Genomic DNA, 16,959 nt, shown 5'->3' with positions numbered 1-16,959 from the left:
TTATTTACTTTCACCTTATTTGCCTGTTCTAAAATGGGTTGTACAACAGTTCAAACTCTTTAATCTTTTTAACTGTGCTATTTATTCTACTTAAAAAATCCAAACAACAAAAAACTCTACTTTTTATTAAAGTTTGACATTGTCAACTAGAATTTGTAGTCACTATTGATAGTGTAATTTGATACATTATTTATTTTGTTTCTCTGAAATGGTTTACTCTTTGCAAGAAAGAATTGAAATTGTAGGTTTATACTACCAAAATAATAATTGTGCAAGAGCTGCTGCTAGAATATTTAACGAATTACATGACGGAAGACATGCAACTCATAAGTATGTAATTCAACTGATGGAGAAATTTACCACAACAGGGTCTGTTTGCAATAAAGTGCATAAGCGAGAGGGACTCGTAAATAACGAAGCAATCCAAGTGGCAATTTTAGGGCAAGTCAGCTTAGAGGCTCAACAACCCCAATCGTTGTCAACAATAAGTAGAGCGATCGGTGTTTCATCTTCTACAGTTTTCCGAGTTCTACATAAATTCAAGTACCACCCATACAAAGTTAAGTTGGTGCACGAGTTGAATGGAGATGATTTTGATCGTCGTCTAGAGTTTTGCGAATCAATGACGCAAATTATCAATAACAATCCACAATTGTTAAACAATATTTGCTTTTCTGATGAATGCTCATGGTCATTAAATGGCTTAGTAAGTAGGCATAATTGTAGATATTGGGCTGAAAGTGATCCACATATTATGCGTGAATTCCATACACAACATCCCCAAAAGTTAAACGTTTGGTGTGGTATCCTAGGTGACCACATTGTCGGACCTTTCTTCATCAACGGAAATTTAAATGGTGAATCATATCTTGAGTTACTCAGGGAAGGGGTTGACCCACGTATTACAACAATAATAGAAAATGATGATAACCTTTCCGAAGATTTACTGGTATTTCAACAAGACGGAGCTCCCCCACACTATGCTATGCCTGTCCAACAATTTTTAAACGAAACATTCCCCGCTCGTTGGATAGGTAGAAGGGGGCAAATGATGGAGTGGCCACCTAGGTCACCGGATTTAACACCCCTAGACTTCTTTTTATGGGGGTATTTAAAAACAAAAGTTTATGCTACCCAACCAGAATCTCTGGATGATTTACGAGAGAGGATAGAAAATGAATGTCGACAATTAAATCCAGCCGTATTAAGCAATGTCAGAGAGGCATTTCAAAATAGATTATACCATTGTATGGAAGTGAATGGTACTCATTTTGAACACTTATTGTAACTTCATAATAAATAGCACAGTTAAAAAGAGTTTGAACTGTTGTACAACCCATTTTAGTACAGGCAAATAAGGTGAAAGTAAATAATAAGTAAAATTTGTGCTCTTAAAAGAAAAATTGTTTATCTCATAAACTAACCACTTTAACCTACAAGTATTATACATTTTTGAAATCAGCTCAAAGAGGAGTATCCAAATTTTACATAAAAAATGTGAAAAGTAATTTAAAAAAATAAAGGGGATGCTGCTAGGGGTGAGGGGGTGGCTTTTCCAGTAAGTTTAAATAAGCCATAATGCTTGCCCCTTCCAACATAAATTGACGTGTTTTTGGATTTTTTCTAAATACCAGTATTACAAAACTTATTAAAGGTGGATACTTTTATCTGAAAAGCACTGTACTACATTATTAATTAATTAGTCTTTTGATTACTATAAAATCGCATTTTATCTCAGGAAAATTTTGTTCTGGTGACGCGGTTAAATGAATCAATAATAAATGCTACTGATGATTATCACGACGAATTGGAAAAAAATCAGATAGACGACGATTTTTAAAGTAATTGAATTGATCAGTGTTTCTCATCTTTCTTTAAAAACGACCAAATGAATAATATTTACGAGTTTAACGAAAAAAAATTATTATCAATTTTAAAAGTAAACCATGTTAACTGACAGGATGTCCCCGAATATAAATATGAACGGTTCATTCAAGCGGTATCTATTGCTTTGTCATGAATGTAAATATGAGAAGTTAGATAATTTAATTCTAATAATAGAGTCTCGGTAAATCGTTAAAATTGACAGGAGTGCTTGTGTAAAATAGACGAAGCTCAAGTACGATTCGGTTGGCGACACAAAACTGTTCTATATGCTGTCCTCAAGAGAAAACAAGTTCCGGAAAGTAAAAATTATTTTGTACCTTACGCAAACCAATTCTTCTGTCGATTATCGCGAAGCTTTAAAAGCTAATTTCTTAAACATCTTCTGCTTAACATTTCGCTGGCAAGATTGTGTTTATCATCAATGTGATTAACTCTCCAGTGGCTGCACTTTGCTCTGAAGAAGATGTTGTGATTTCTAATATTAATAGCGCAGCTATACAGGCGCACAAAACGGTCTTTCATACTGGCTCCACCAAATTCCAAGTATTCAATAACTGAGTCTGACGCAACCAATAGTGTCACAGATCAATAAGAAAATTATGATTAATCATCAGATGGACGTCGGCCGTATCTCAGGTACGGATTATTTTTATAATTATATATATATTTCAAAAAATGGTGATCCCGTCTCTATTTTAGATAGAAAACTAAAAAATATGTGAGGCTTGCTCAGTAAACCTTTTTCGAGGAAACTTTTCTGCATAACGCGTAACAGCTGCACTAGTGTTTTTTCCTAAACACTATATTAATAACATGTCAGTGCATTCAAAATTTGAGTACATTTTCATTAACAATATCTAATTAACAAATAACAACGTTTTAGAAATGTTATTATTATTGACTCAACGTCATAACTATCAATGAATGACAGTTTTCCATGACAAAATTCTATTGTCGTGTAAAATTCAAAGTTAAATAATTATGGCTACTCAGCTATTGGGGGCCTTAGTATAAAAAACATTTGTTGATTGAAAGGGTTTCGGTCCGGCAATACAAAATGTAAATATTCTAAGCCGCGTTGTTTCATATATTTTTAGATATTGTGAGTGTTCTTGACGAATTTTTAAAGTTTTACATCTACCTGTTGTACTGATCCCATAATAATCTTATTATTGCTGCCAGATTAATTACTTACTAAATAATAACTAACTAACTAACTACGTAATTAGTAGCGCCCTACGTATTCAAAATGTCGTCCATCATTTTCTATATATGAGTCGCTAACAAGTGGATAAGACAGGAGTTTCAATTTATGCAATTGAAATAATGCGGATTGCCTGTCGTATTCTTTCAATATCATCTCTTGTCGTGGGCATTTTGGTGTAAACGAAATCTTTTAATCGGCATCGCGTATATAAATCTAAGCAAGCTAGGGCTAAAGATCTAGGTTGTCAAATAAATACACTTCCACGTTCTATTCACCTATCAGGATATTTTTTATCTAAAAAATTCCCAATATTTATAGAACGGGGAACTTCTTCTTCTGAAAGAAGTGGCAATTCATTTCTTTAAGCACTCTAGATATCTTTCTCCACTGAACTTTTTGCTTCTATTTAAATTTGTCAAGGAAAAGTAAAATATTTGATTTAAACTAATAGGCATTTTTCCATTACAAAGTTTCCACTCCCTCTACCTCTTATTTGAAGAGATAGACTTAAACTTGAAAATGCGAACAATTTGTTGAAGAATTCGATAAACGTATGTAAAGGGTAAATTTTTAAAACTTTGGCTTTTTCAATTCTATATTTTGAGATACGGCCTAAAGTAGTAGACCTTTTGTTACATTTTTTCCCTGAAGCTGTAATATAATTCTTTCCTAAGATGTGACCGACGGCACTCGTTAGTTTTCCACTCGGTACATATATACAGTCTTTTTCTTTTATGTGAGGATAAAGTTAACCTCTGGAAGAAAGACACTCCCTAGCGTGAAAACAGTGAAAAGTAGGTAAGAAAGCCAGACAGAACATCTTCTATCTTTTTCTTTAGCTACATAGTCTTGAAAAGATCCATAGATATAATACATGGCACAATTTCATAAATGATGAATTATTAACGTAATTGTTACTTAGAACTACCTACAAGTGCAATATACAGCCGTGAAAGAGATTCTAATCGGTCAATAAACTAACAAAAGTACAGATATTTTTTTGGCTTATTGTACCTATGTAATAAGTATCATGCTAATCATATTAATAGGGATGTTATCTGTATCAGGAAAGGTTATGGAAATGAATTTTTTCATTAAGTCATGTCGCAATAAAAATTTTTTTCATGTGCCTACGCTACAATATGACCATATAAAATGAACAACGCGTCAGCAGATAGTGTTCTCAAATTAATATTCATGGCTCTGTTAGGATCCATTAATATAGAAGAGTAATCCTATGGATAACTGCTTCATTTCGGTTTCGGTTGCTAACTATATCACTGGAAGAATATGAACTAACGGTGGAATGTGGAAAAACAGTGGCGACCTCCTTTTATAATTACATAACTATCATCTAAATCGTAAACAACAAATATGTTCGCATAATTGAGAAAGAATATACTTTGGTGTCATATATTTCAAAAAAGACGAGAATATGCTTTTATAATCAAGTATGAGATTAATTTTTATACAAAAGAATTGCAGAAACTTGATAATCACACATTATAACCGAAAAGTGGCGTCAAAACATTAGATCAGTTATACTCTAGCTACAATTGTGCTAGCAACACCAGAAGGTGGCAGTAGTGATGTTTCATCTATTATTCAATATTACTAGTGTATACTCATAATTAGTCAACAACTCAAATGCTCTAGATAATATCCTAATAAAACATAAATTTTCTTTGTGAAATTATAAAACGGCTATTTGAACCCCGCTTGTATAGTCGGTTGTAGCTAACAAAACTTCCAAGTAGTGTTATAAATATATAGATTTGAAGAAACGTGCCGAATAAGCAATTCCTAATCAGAATGCTAATCAGAAAATATATGATTATTGTGGAAGTAAACAAACTTCATTTGCCTGTTGTAAATGTAACACATGTACTTGTTTGGAACACATCACAGTCATTTGCAATGAGTGTTTCCCCCAGAGCTACTGTTGTTTTTGTATGATTAGTTCGATAATGTACTGTATTTACCTGGGTTTTTTCTTAATTGCGTTTCCTCAACTATTGATGCTTCGTTTCCAAATTAAATATGATAAATGTACAAGATTTCGTTTTATTAGATATTAAAGAACGTTGATTGATGTTAATTAAACGGTCAAATGATTACTAGTGCCCAGTCGGCTATGATAACGAGCGTTTTCTATTAATATAATATAATAATTTCCCATATACAATACAACATACCCCCGGCTTTGAAAGAGAACACCTTTCTAGAAAATCAAGTGAAATTTACAACTAACCATAATAAATAGTAAAATAATCTATAGATCTTTTCTTGAGATACACTACACCAATGAATGCATTGTGTAAAATGGAGGAACGGGACTCACTCAACTATTTGGTAAGTTTCCAATATTTTGCTCCTATTTAAAAAGAAGTTTTGGGTTTGGATGATAGAAGAAAAGGATATTTTTTATGATAAGGCATGGCTGCATGTTTTTGCCTACCACCAATTCTATCATTCCAATATTGTGCAGAAATGGGGAAAGCTTTGATATGGCACCCTTAAGCTTATATAGATTTACAGAAATTATTTAGTTTGAGAAATTTTTACGAGTAGTAATGAAGCCTTTGTGATCTCAATATTCAACAAGAGGCCAAAGCGAAGCTTAGCAACGTCTTTCTTCAAACAATTATCTGTAAACCTTAAACAGTACGCTATAATACATTCTAGTTTGGGTATATTGGAGTATTTTTCGAAGAGGGAAGAGGACAAGAGTGAAGTTTCTTTATGAATATACATTTTTCCGGAGTTCTGGAAGTTCCGTCTGAACATAGGACAAAATTGGACAGCGATATTTATTCAGCCATTCAGGACCATTCTAATAACTGTTCAGGGAAGCTAAGTTTTTTGCAAAATGCATATAAGATGTCAAAAATGATCAGCACCTATAAGAATATCAACTTTACCTGGCAAGTGAAAATTCGGATCAGCTAGTTTCAGATGTGTTGTTATTTGTAAAGAATTACAATTCACAGGAAAGTTAGGCTCAAGTAGACAGGATAGTTTAATGCCAAAATTGATTTGTTTGCTAAGTCGAGAGTGATAAATTTACTTTGACTCCTAAATCCAAGAGTACTCGGGCTAAGATTTGTTGTTGTTTCCAAATACGCGAACAAACAATGCTTTCTGGACTCGATGCATTTTCAGTTTCTCATACAGGCTTCATAGGATCTAACATCTAATTTGCTTGCTAATTTTCTGATGTTTCTACTTTTCTCTATCGATTCTAGAAAGTCAGCGCGATCATTTAAAAATCTTGTAAATTTTGTACAGGTTTGTCATAGGCTGCCTTTCTCTGTGGGTTCTTTGAGAATTTTCAATGCTCTTAAATGTTTTGTTACACTGAGTCTGTCTGTCTGTCTGTCTAAGTGATTGAGATGACTGTTCGTTAATTATTATTAAATTGAACAAAGCTTTTACATAGTTTTATGTTAAAATTCGATTATTATTATATATTTTGCAAATTAAATCCCAAGCGGTTCCGTACATCGCGTCAGAAAGCTCTAGGCTAGCAATAATTTCCAGAGGACCGCAAAATAAGCTTGCCCGCAGATAACGAACTTTTGTATATCACTAATAGATTGATTTTGGTGAATTGAAGAATCATATGAGTCCCTAAACTAGAACCAATTATCATAGTGACCATCAAATTTAGGCAATTCTATCGCTGGTAATTTTACGTTACTGTTACGTTCAAACTTTCGCCACTGTCGGATCTCACCGAATTATTACTACCATTACTATCGCCACACACGCTTTTATTTTCAGCTGATTTCAATCCATTTCAAAGTTATATTAAATTAATGATCAAAATAATAAAATAAAAACCTTTCTTTTTTTTGTAAACACTCCCTTAAAATCTTATTTTATAGCTAAAACTATGTGTCGTTGTTCTGTTTTTGTAGAATATGAGAAAGTGTTTAAAAACTCTGCTTTGAAATCCACTTGGGAGGTCCAAAGATGTTTCTGTATAATTAGTTCGATAAGCGGACTGTATTTAACTAGGTTTTTCTTTAGATGCGTTTCGTTAACTATTATTGATGTTTTGTTCCAAATGAAACAAGATAAATGTATGATACTTTTTTTATTGGATATTAAAGAACGTTAATTGATGTTAACTATAAGTTCAAAGGATTACAGTAGATGAGTTTTACTCGAGGAGTTACTAGAGGTTAGTTGGTTGTAGATGACGAATTTTTAGAGAATTTTTTTTTCAAAATCTATAAGATATGCATAAATTACACTAAGTTATTTAAATCAGTTTTCTTATTAATGCATTGATCATTTTGGGCAATATATATTGTATCTAAAAATAAATATTTTTCGTAGTTTTTTTCAGTTGTCAAAATTTTGGCAGATTCATAATTCATATCGTGTCCTTCATGATAGACATGAGTTACTACTGAACATCTATCAGGATATAATCTGCTATCACTCCTGTGGGAGGTTATCCGAATTATGAGTGACCTCTCCGAATGGCCAATGCACTTTTTGTCCCAATTTAAACAAGATATTTCATATACTATGTTAGGAAATTCATAGAATGGTCTTTTATCTTTTTTTCTAGTAAAAATAAATTGATTAAGGGTTTGACTATACGCTATCTTAATATTGTGTTGTATAAATAGGTGAGATAGAAATGTCGGTATTGACGTTTGAAGATGATATTTGTTCAATGTTTAAGTCAGTTTCAGATGTGTTATACAGAATTATACTACAATAATACAAAGATATGCGTTTAAAGAATATTTTATTACTTTGATGGTTAACATTTTAAATTTAACAAAAAAACTAAAACTATGTAAATTATTCGCTTGATTTAGTATCCTTACACATATAAATGTAGCATTATCTGTTTTAATGAAATTTGTTATAAACAATTTTTATTTTAAATTGATTCATTGAATACATGATAATTATTATGAAAGAATAAAAAATACCAGCTACAAATTTGTAGAAAATATACAATAGATGGATGTCATTCATTGTAGCAGTAAATGTTATAGGAGCATTGACACTCTTCAGCAACGTCCATATATTTGATGTATTTGAGATTTAATTAGCTAAAATCTGAACAAATATTTCAAAATTACAATTCTATCTTCTTCATTTTGAATCACATTCACAGAGTGGTGGATCTATTCAATATGGAAAGTGTTAGAAATTAGGAAACCAAACCTATTCGAACGCAACCATTCATAAGTCATTTTTGCAACTAATCACAGTTTCCTTTAAGTGAAAAGATATACCGGAGATTTTAGTTAACTGATCTTCAAAAAATAAGTATTCAATGAACAGAGAACCTACTAGAAATGTTTTATTTTCAAAGGATTCCATTTCTATTGCCCTCCATCCGCTTCGTTAAGGAATAAAACAAGGAGTAATAGAAAAGAGTTAGATGTCTGCGTTGATGATCTGGCCACAATCTAAGTAATCGATCAGGACTTAACTTCTAGAATATGGTCTCAAAAAAGTTACAGGCTAATAATGAAAAATTAAATGTAATCTTACAAAACCTTCATTTAATGGTATATATTGTTGGAAATAGTAACAAAAGTTCACGATCCATGTGGCGACATCCATGTTCATTAGTTCATTTATTGTAACCTAATGAATGTATTGTCTTCCTTTGTTTTCTTGCCTTTTTAGTAGTAGGTTATGGGCCCAGATCTTTTCCAACGCGAAGTTTTGAGTACTCAGTAGTTCGGGAAGTGGAGAAAAACAGTTTTTTATTTTCGTGTCGCGAGCGCTTGTGTTTCGCGGAAAAGCAAGATAGCCGTCAACTATTTGACGAGTGTGCCAAGGCTTTTAGGTTGCGAGAACTATGACGAATGGGTATTTGCAGTAGATAATGTGTTTGTGCTCGAAGGCTTAAGCAAATGCCTTGACGGTAAGGAAACCGATACCACCACCATTGCCAAAGCAAAAGCTAAGTTAGTTTTAACCATTTCTGATTTCTGCGAGACTTGAAAATTACGACAGTATGGAGTCTTATATAAACCAGATTGTCGAAACGTCTCAAAAATTACGTCGTACCGGATTTAGCATAGATGAAGAGTGGGTGGGGTCGTTGTTGTTGGCAGGTCTTCCTGAAAAATACGCCCCTATGATTATGGCTGTGGAGCCCTCCGGAATCTCTATCACTACAGATTCCATCAAAACTAAACTGCTTGACATGCAAACAGATACCTACAATAATGGTAACAACGGTGCGTTTACGGCGAACAGAAATTTCAAACCAGTTTTCCGCAAGCAGTTCAGAGAGGGCGCCGGCAGGTAAATCAGCTGGTTCTGTCAGAGGTAGCCATGTTGGAATGTCAAATAGAGAACGTCAATCAAATTCAGCAACAGCTGATTGTAGTGACAACAAAAAGGATTTCAGTAACATTGTATGTTTCAAATGAAAAAAGAATGGACATTTTATGTCAAAATGCCCCAATACTAATAGATCTGAAGGTGGATTCAGTGCTGTGTTTACTACAGGAGACACCGACTGGTATGTTGACAGTGGCGCCAGTGTGCATTTAACAGCATCTAAACAATGGCTAAAAGATCAAAGGAATCCAGATTTGCCTGAGATTGTGGTGGCTAACAAATCTAAAATTAATGTGGAATGTGCTGGTGATGTTGAAATTAACACAGTCACACAAAGAGCACACAAAATATTGTTAAAAGGAGTCCAATATGTTCTAGGTTTGACCACAAATTTGTTATCTGTGTGTCAATTAATTAGAAACGGAAACAAGGTATGTTTTCATAATAATGGATGTGATATTTTCAATCAAGATGATGTTTTAGTGGCATCAGCTAGTCTGAACAACAATGTTTATAAACTGGATGTTTGTAAAGACACATCAGTATGTTTTCAAGCACCGAGCACTAATGTTTGGTATCAACGTTTGAGCCACATAAATGAAAATTACCTGAACAAGACAGCCAAGATGGTAGATGGTTTTGTATGTAATGGTCATGCCAGAATAGAAAATTGTGAAGTGTGCTGTAAAGGTAAGCAAGCCCGTTTGCTGTTTCCAAAGGAAGGTAGTCGAGTTCAGAAAGTACTGGAAGTAATCCATAGTGATATCTGCGGTCCCATGGAAACAACATCTATAAGTGGAGCCAAATATTTCTTGACATTTATAGACGATTACAGCAGAATATGCCTTATCTACTTCCTCAAAACAAAAGACGAGACCTTTGGTAAGTTTAAAGACTTTAAATGTTTAGCCGAAAACCAGCAAGATGCTAAAATCAAAATTTTAAGAACCGATAATGGAGGAGAGTGATTTTGATAGATATTTAAAAAATGCTGGCATCATACACTAGACATCAAATAGCCATACGCCTCAGCAGAATGGAATAGCTGAGCGTTTCAATAGCACAGAAATTGAAAAAGCAAAATGTCTGCTATTTGATGAAGGTCTGAACAAATGTTTATGGGCTGTAATACAGCCTGTTACCTGAAAAATCGTTCAGCATGTTCAAAACTTCCAAAAACTCCATATGAAATGTGGACAGGTACCAAACCAAAAGTCAATCACCTTCGTATTTATGGCAGTGTGGCTATGGTTCATGTTCCTAAGGTCAATAGGAACAAGTGGGATCAGAAATCAATCAGACATATTCTTGTTGGCTACGATGAAACAACAAAGGGATATATATGCTTTAACCCCGCAACAAGAAAGGTGATAGTCAGTCGTGACGTGACTATTATGGAGAAACAGCATACACAATTACCTGTCAAGGAGTGCCACACATTTCAAGAAGTCCCGAGTGAGAATTCCAGTTCAGTGGGAGACAGTGACAAGCACAGCTCTGATGATGACAGTGACTATGTTCTGGCTGAGCCTTCCAATGAGCCAACTGTACTCAAAGAGAACCGAAGAAGAGGGTCTTTGATGAATACATAACATATTTCAATGGTGCTAGTACAAGTGATAAAGCACAGGATAGCGAAGATGTTCCAAGGAACATAGAGGAAGCACTTTCAAGGCCAGATAAGCAGGAATGGGAGCAGGCCATGTTAGAAGAGATTAATTCATTCAATAAGAATGATACATGGGAGCTCGTCGATCCACCAGAAACGGGGACAGTTGTGAAGTGTAAGTGGGTGTACAAAGTAAAAAGTGACAGTGAAAATAAAAATAGGTATATGGCTCGACTGGTAGCAGAAGGGTACACACAAAAAGAGGGTGTTAATTATGTCGAAACCTTTGCTCCAGTAGTGAGACACTCAACTTTTAGACTGTTAATAGCACTAGCCGTTAAGTTAGATTTAAATATACTACATTTAGATGTTAAGACAGCTTTTTTATATGGGGTTTTAAAAGAAACTGTATTCGTGCAACAACCAGAGGGTTTTGTTTCAAAAAATAATGAAAATAAATTATACCTGTTAAAAAAGGCTGTGTATGGATTAAAGCAATCTAGCCGTGCAAAAAGTTGATGAGGTTTTGTCAAATGTTGGATATAAAAAATCAAAATTTGAACAACTTGAGTAATGTTGAGGGTGAGACTTGTGATCCGAAGATTCCTTACCAGGAACTTATTGGAAGCTTAATGTACTTAGCTGTAATTACTCGCCCTGACATATCTCGTGCTGTTAGTCTATTAAGTCAGTATAACAACTCTTATAAAAGTTACATTGGCAATATGCAAAACGTGCACTTAGGTATTTGAAAGGAACTGCAGATGTTTCCATGAAATTTAGTAAAAATAATTCAAAATTTACAGGATTCACAGGTGCTGACTGGGGGGCGGACAAGAAGGACAGGATGTCTTTTACAGGCTATGTATTCAAACTTTCTGGGGGTTCCGTTTCATGGAAAAGCTGCAAGCAGCGGACAGATGCTTTATCGACAACTGAAGCTGAGTAAATGGCCTTAAGCGAGGTAGCTAAAAAGCTATATACTTAAGAAATCTTTTGTTTGAGATTATAGGAGAATTGGATTGCATTAATATATTTAATGACAATCAAAGTGCTCAAATACTGGCATGCAATCCAGTTTTTCATGATAGATCAAAACATATTGATATCAGGTACCATTTCGTAAGAGATGCCTTATCAGAAGGTAAAATTAATATAAAATATGTGTCAAGTGATGAAATGGTGGCTGATATATTAACTAAACCATTGCAAAGTAACAAAAATTGCAAATTTGTAAATTATTTAGGTCTGGTAAATTGTATATGATTTATTTTTTGATTAGATTATTATAGTTTGTGAACTTCCTTTAAGTGGGAGTGTTGGAAATAGTAACAAAAGTTCACGAGCCTTGTGGCGACATCTATGTTCATTTAACTTATGAATGTATTGTCTTCCTTTGTTTTCTTTCCTTTTTAGTAGTAGTTAATAAACACATTCAATAGCGTCAACACGTTGTTTGTTTTTCGGTACATTTTTGAACGTTTTACCCAAAATTAAATTAGTTATCTAATAAATTAGTAATAACAGCATTTATGAATTTTCCACAAACATCCTGCACCTGTTTCATGAATACATTTCATTTTTTTGGTATAATATATACAATACAAATCGATAAGTATCTGAGAAGAAGGGTTGAATGAATGAATTATATTGAATGAAAACATACCAGATATAAAATATGCAGGTAACAGAGTTTGAAAGAGATCCTTTGGTAAATTTCAATGTACATGACAATGCATCTAAAGTTATAAATATGGAGGGAAGTATCATCCCTTTTTTAGACTATTCCCATAGATGTGAGATTAGCACAAGTAACAAAATAAAATGAATAAATATATTAATACATATATTAGTAACGATAAGTCACTCAAAAGAGATCTTAAGAACTAATCACTTATCTAAACAATATCACAATAAAAATCTTTGTTTGTCCATTCAAGTAACATTCAAAATTACACATTATCACTAATTGAACAATGAATATATTGAGAAGTATTCATTTTGCAATACTTGATCAATACTTATTGGATCACATATGTTACTGCTCATTTAATGTTTGAACAACTACTTTAAATAATATAATTTTTGGTCCATTTTAACAAATAATGTTATTCTATGTTTCTACTGAACATTATTTTAAAGTTTCTTTTACAGTATAACGAGGCGAGATAAGCAAATTTTATTTTTTTTATTATCAAAGATATTTGTGATAATCATTATTAATTTTATTTAGAATATTTGTTCAATCGGAGACAAAAGAGTACATAAAATATCTTCAATGTTTTCCAATTTCAATAAAGTAGAAACTTTGGATGTCTTTCACCACGTGACTGAATCTACAATTTATCGACCACATATATTCTCTTCAAACTATTTCTTCTATCAATAGAAATCAAGCATAACAACATAAGATCAATTGTTACATTCACAAGACTTACTACAAGACATATGTAAGAGTTTGTTCAAATTGTAAGTAGTAATCGTCAAAAGAGGCATTGACATAATTGACGAACGTGAATAAATGACCGTACTTTAAAGTTGAATTTTACGTGAGCTTTGTTTATTATGTTGTTATTAACGCATTTTTAGTTTGAACATGGATTTATTGTTAACATTAGTCCTTTCAAGAACTAATTTGAGTTTTTAATGTATTTTCTATCGGTAAGAATGAACATAATATACCATCAGCTTTAAAACTTATTTTAGAAGAGACCTAAATTCAAGAGCATTTAGAAATGTTTCACATTCATAAGAACGAAAAAGCTATAAATTATAAAAAGGACCTAAATAATTTAAGTAAAATTCAAAGCTCTATTTTGTAAATTCTAATATAACTACAAATAATTAGATTGATTAAGTACTGCTACATATTTGAGATGTAAGGACTGAGGAAATATTAATTTTTCTTATTAGAACAAATTTCTATTTTGATTTTATTCTTATTTTGGTGTTCATGATGTAGGTGATTTATTAATTGATATTAATACACAAACTGTCAGTGTCAATATCATATTTTGATAAATCCTTAAAAAAAAGTCGCAAGTCAATTTTTATCTTTCTTCGAAAATTATTAAAAAAAAAATCAAGAATATTTAGATGCATTAATATATCAAAAGGTCTAAGAAATAAGAAATTAAAGAAACATAAATATATATATATATATATATATATATATATATATATATATATATATATATATATATATATATATATAAGCCTTAAATTCTACAAAAAAGTTACTCTCTTTGATTCGTGTAACTCAATCGGTTATCGAGTTATTTGCTTCTAAAAAGTTCAATAAATTTCAATTTTTTCATAAAAAATTGGATAATAATAAGAATAAGTAATACATTAGTATACCATTTATTAACAATTTAGTAATTAACAAGTGTAATAGTTATTTATCAAATAATGCCTAGGCATAACGATTTTTCCAATAATGAGATGCGCGATATGATTTGTGTGTTTGCTCAGTCAAATTATAGTGGTCCAGCTGCGGCTCGAAGATATTCACAATTACACCCAAATTGAAGGCAACCCAATTATAAACTGTTCCGAAATCTTTACAACCGCTAAGGTGAAACGGGGTCTTTACTCTCTAAAACTGAGCACGGTGTTACAAAAAAATCACTGCCGATGAAGAAGATGAAATTTTAATTTGTGTTATGGAGAAACCAGATATCAGTACTCGCCGATTAAGTCTGCAAACAGGTATAAGCCAATCATCTACATATTTTTAGAATACTGAAGAGGGAAAAATTGCATCCATTGTTACCTATATGACACTTCACAGTGCCATGTACTAGCTTGAATGTTCTATGGTCATCTGGCAAGTGACAGTTGGGAAGCGGGGGCCTTAGATAGTTAGGTTAGAACATATAGAAGATCGAAGTAAAACGTGTTCTCAAACTAATCGTGTTTTATTTAAATAATAATATCAAAGCTAACATGAAACATGGTGTCAGGTGTGAATTAATAAGAAGAGTGAGTTTAATAAATATAAAATACAGAACTTTAGTTGAGAATAAGATTTTAATATGGATTCAAGCGGATTTAAACCGCCATCAAATCTTGTATTTGATCAAAACCTTCATAAAAATTATGAGAAGTTTAAACAACATTTCGAAATTTACTTAAAAGCAACCGATTTAAGTGGAAAGTCAGATGAACGCAAAATTGCTTTGTTTTTAAACTCCGCTGGTGAGGAGGCTATAGAAGTATTCAGCACATTAAGTCTATCAGAAGATCAAAAAGGAAATTACAAAGAAGTCATAGCAGCTTTTGATAATTATTGTAAACCACGCAATAATGAAACGTTTGATTGTTTCAAATTTTTCTCAAGAAATCAGGTAGAGGGAGAAAGCATGGATCATTTTATAAAAGACTTGAAATTATTAGCTAAACCGTGCAATTTTGGAACTCAAGAAGATAGTCTTATAAGAGATAGAATAATTTTAGGGGTCCAAGATCATAATTTGCAAGAAAAACTGTTGGGAATAAATAATTTAAATCTGGAAACTGCAGAAAGCACTTGTAGAACAACAGAAGCTACTAAGCTTCAAGCAAAAGATTTAAACAAGGAAGAAGTGAATTTAATTCGAAGAAGAGGATACAGTCAAGGTAACCCTAGTACTAGCCAAGGTAACCCTAGTACTAGCGACAGTGGCAATAATAACGGAAGAGAGTAAAGCTGCTTGAAATGTGGCAGAAGACACACCAAAGGCAAGTGTTTTGCTTTTGGAAAAAACTGCGCTAAGTGTGGACTGGAAGGACATTTTGCTGTAGGATGCAAAACAGGATACAATAAAAAAGATAACTTTAGTAACAGTAAGATAAATAAGAACAAAGGTAAATATTTTAACAGACAATAGAAATATAAATAGTAATCAACATGTAAATGTTGATGAAAATGATTCGAGTGATGAAGATTTTGTTATTAACAATCTAACTGTATTCAACATTTATGAGAATGATAGTTCAGAACTTGAAAAAATTTGGACAGAAAATGTATGTATTGATAATAGTGTAATTAAGTTTAAGGTTGATTCTGGAGCTCAATGTAATGTACTTTCAATAAGTTATATAAAAAAATTAGAAAGGGAGAATGACATAATACATTCAGAGCAAAGTATTATAGCCTATGGTGACAATAAAATCAGAGTTGTAAGAAGTATAATCTTAAAATGTTTAATTAAAAATAATATTCAAAATGTAAAATTCTTGGTTGTAGATATACGAGGCAAACCTATTCTTGGATTAAAAACCTGTGTAAAATTAAATATAATATGCAAGCTGGATGAAGTTAACTTAAATAATAAAAGAGATCCTAAAGAAAATTTCATTAATCAGAATAAAAAGTTGTTTGAAGGTACTGGTAAAGTTCCGTTTAAATATAGGATTTTGTTAAAAGAGGGTTACAAACCAGTTGCAAGTAATTGCAGAAGAGTCGGTGAAAAAATTAAAGGAAAGCTAAAAAATACTTTGGATGAGTTAGTAGACAAAGAGATAATTGAGAAGGTCGATGAACCTTCAGAATGGGTAAGTAATATAGTTTGTGTCGAAAAACCTAATTCAGACAAGTTAAGAATCTGTTTAGACCCTATACATTTAAATAAGTATATTTGTATAGATAGGCATCCTATACCAACAACAGAAGAAATAGGCTTAAAATTAAGAGAGAAAAGTATCTACAGTGTGATAGATATGTCAGATGCCTTCTATCACATAGGATTGGTCAAAGATAGCCAAAAATTATGCACATTTATAACACCATTCGGTAAATATCGTTTTAAGAGGTTATGTTTTGGTCTATCATGTAGTCCAGAAGTTTTCCAACGAGTAAATGAAAGAATTTTCGGAGATTTAAATATCCCAATATATTTTGATGACTTAATAATTGCTGGTAAAGACGAAAGAGAACATGATT

Source organism: Diorhabda carinulata, chromosome 7 (assembly GCF_026250575.1).
Source record: "Diorhabda carinulata isolate Delta chromosome 7, icDioCari1.1, whole genome shotgun sequence".
NCBI classification, from domain to species: Eukaryota; Metazoa; Arthropoda; class Insecta; order Coleoptera; family Chrysomelidae; genus Diorhabda; species Diorhabda carinulata.
This window is presented reverse-complemented; position numbering follows the sequence as displayed.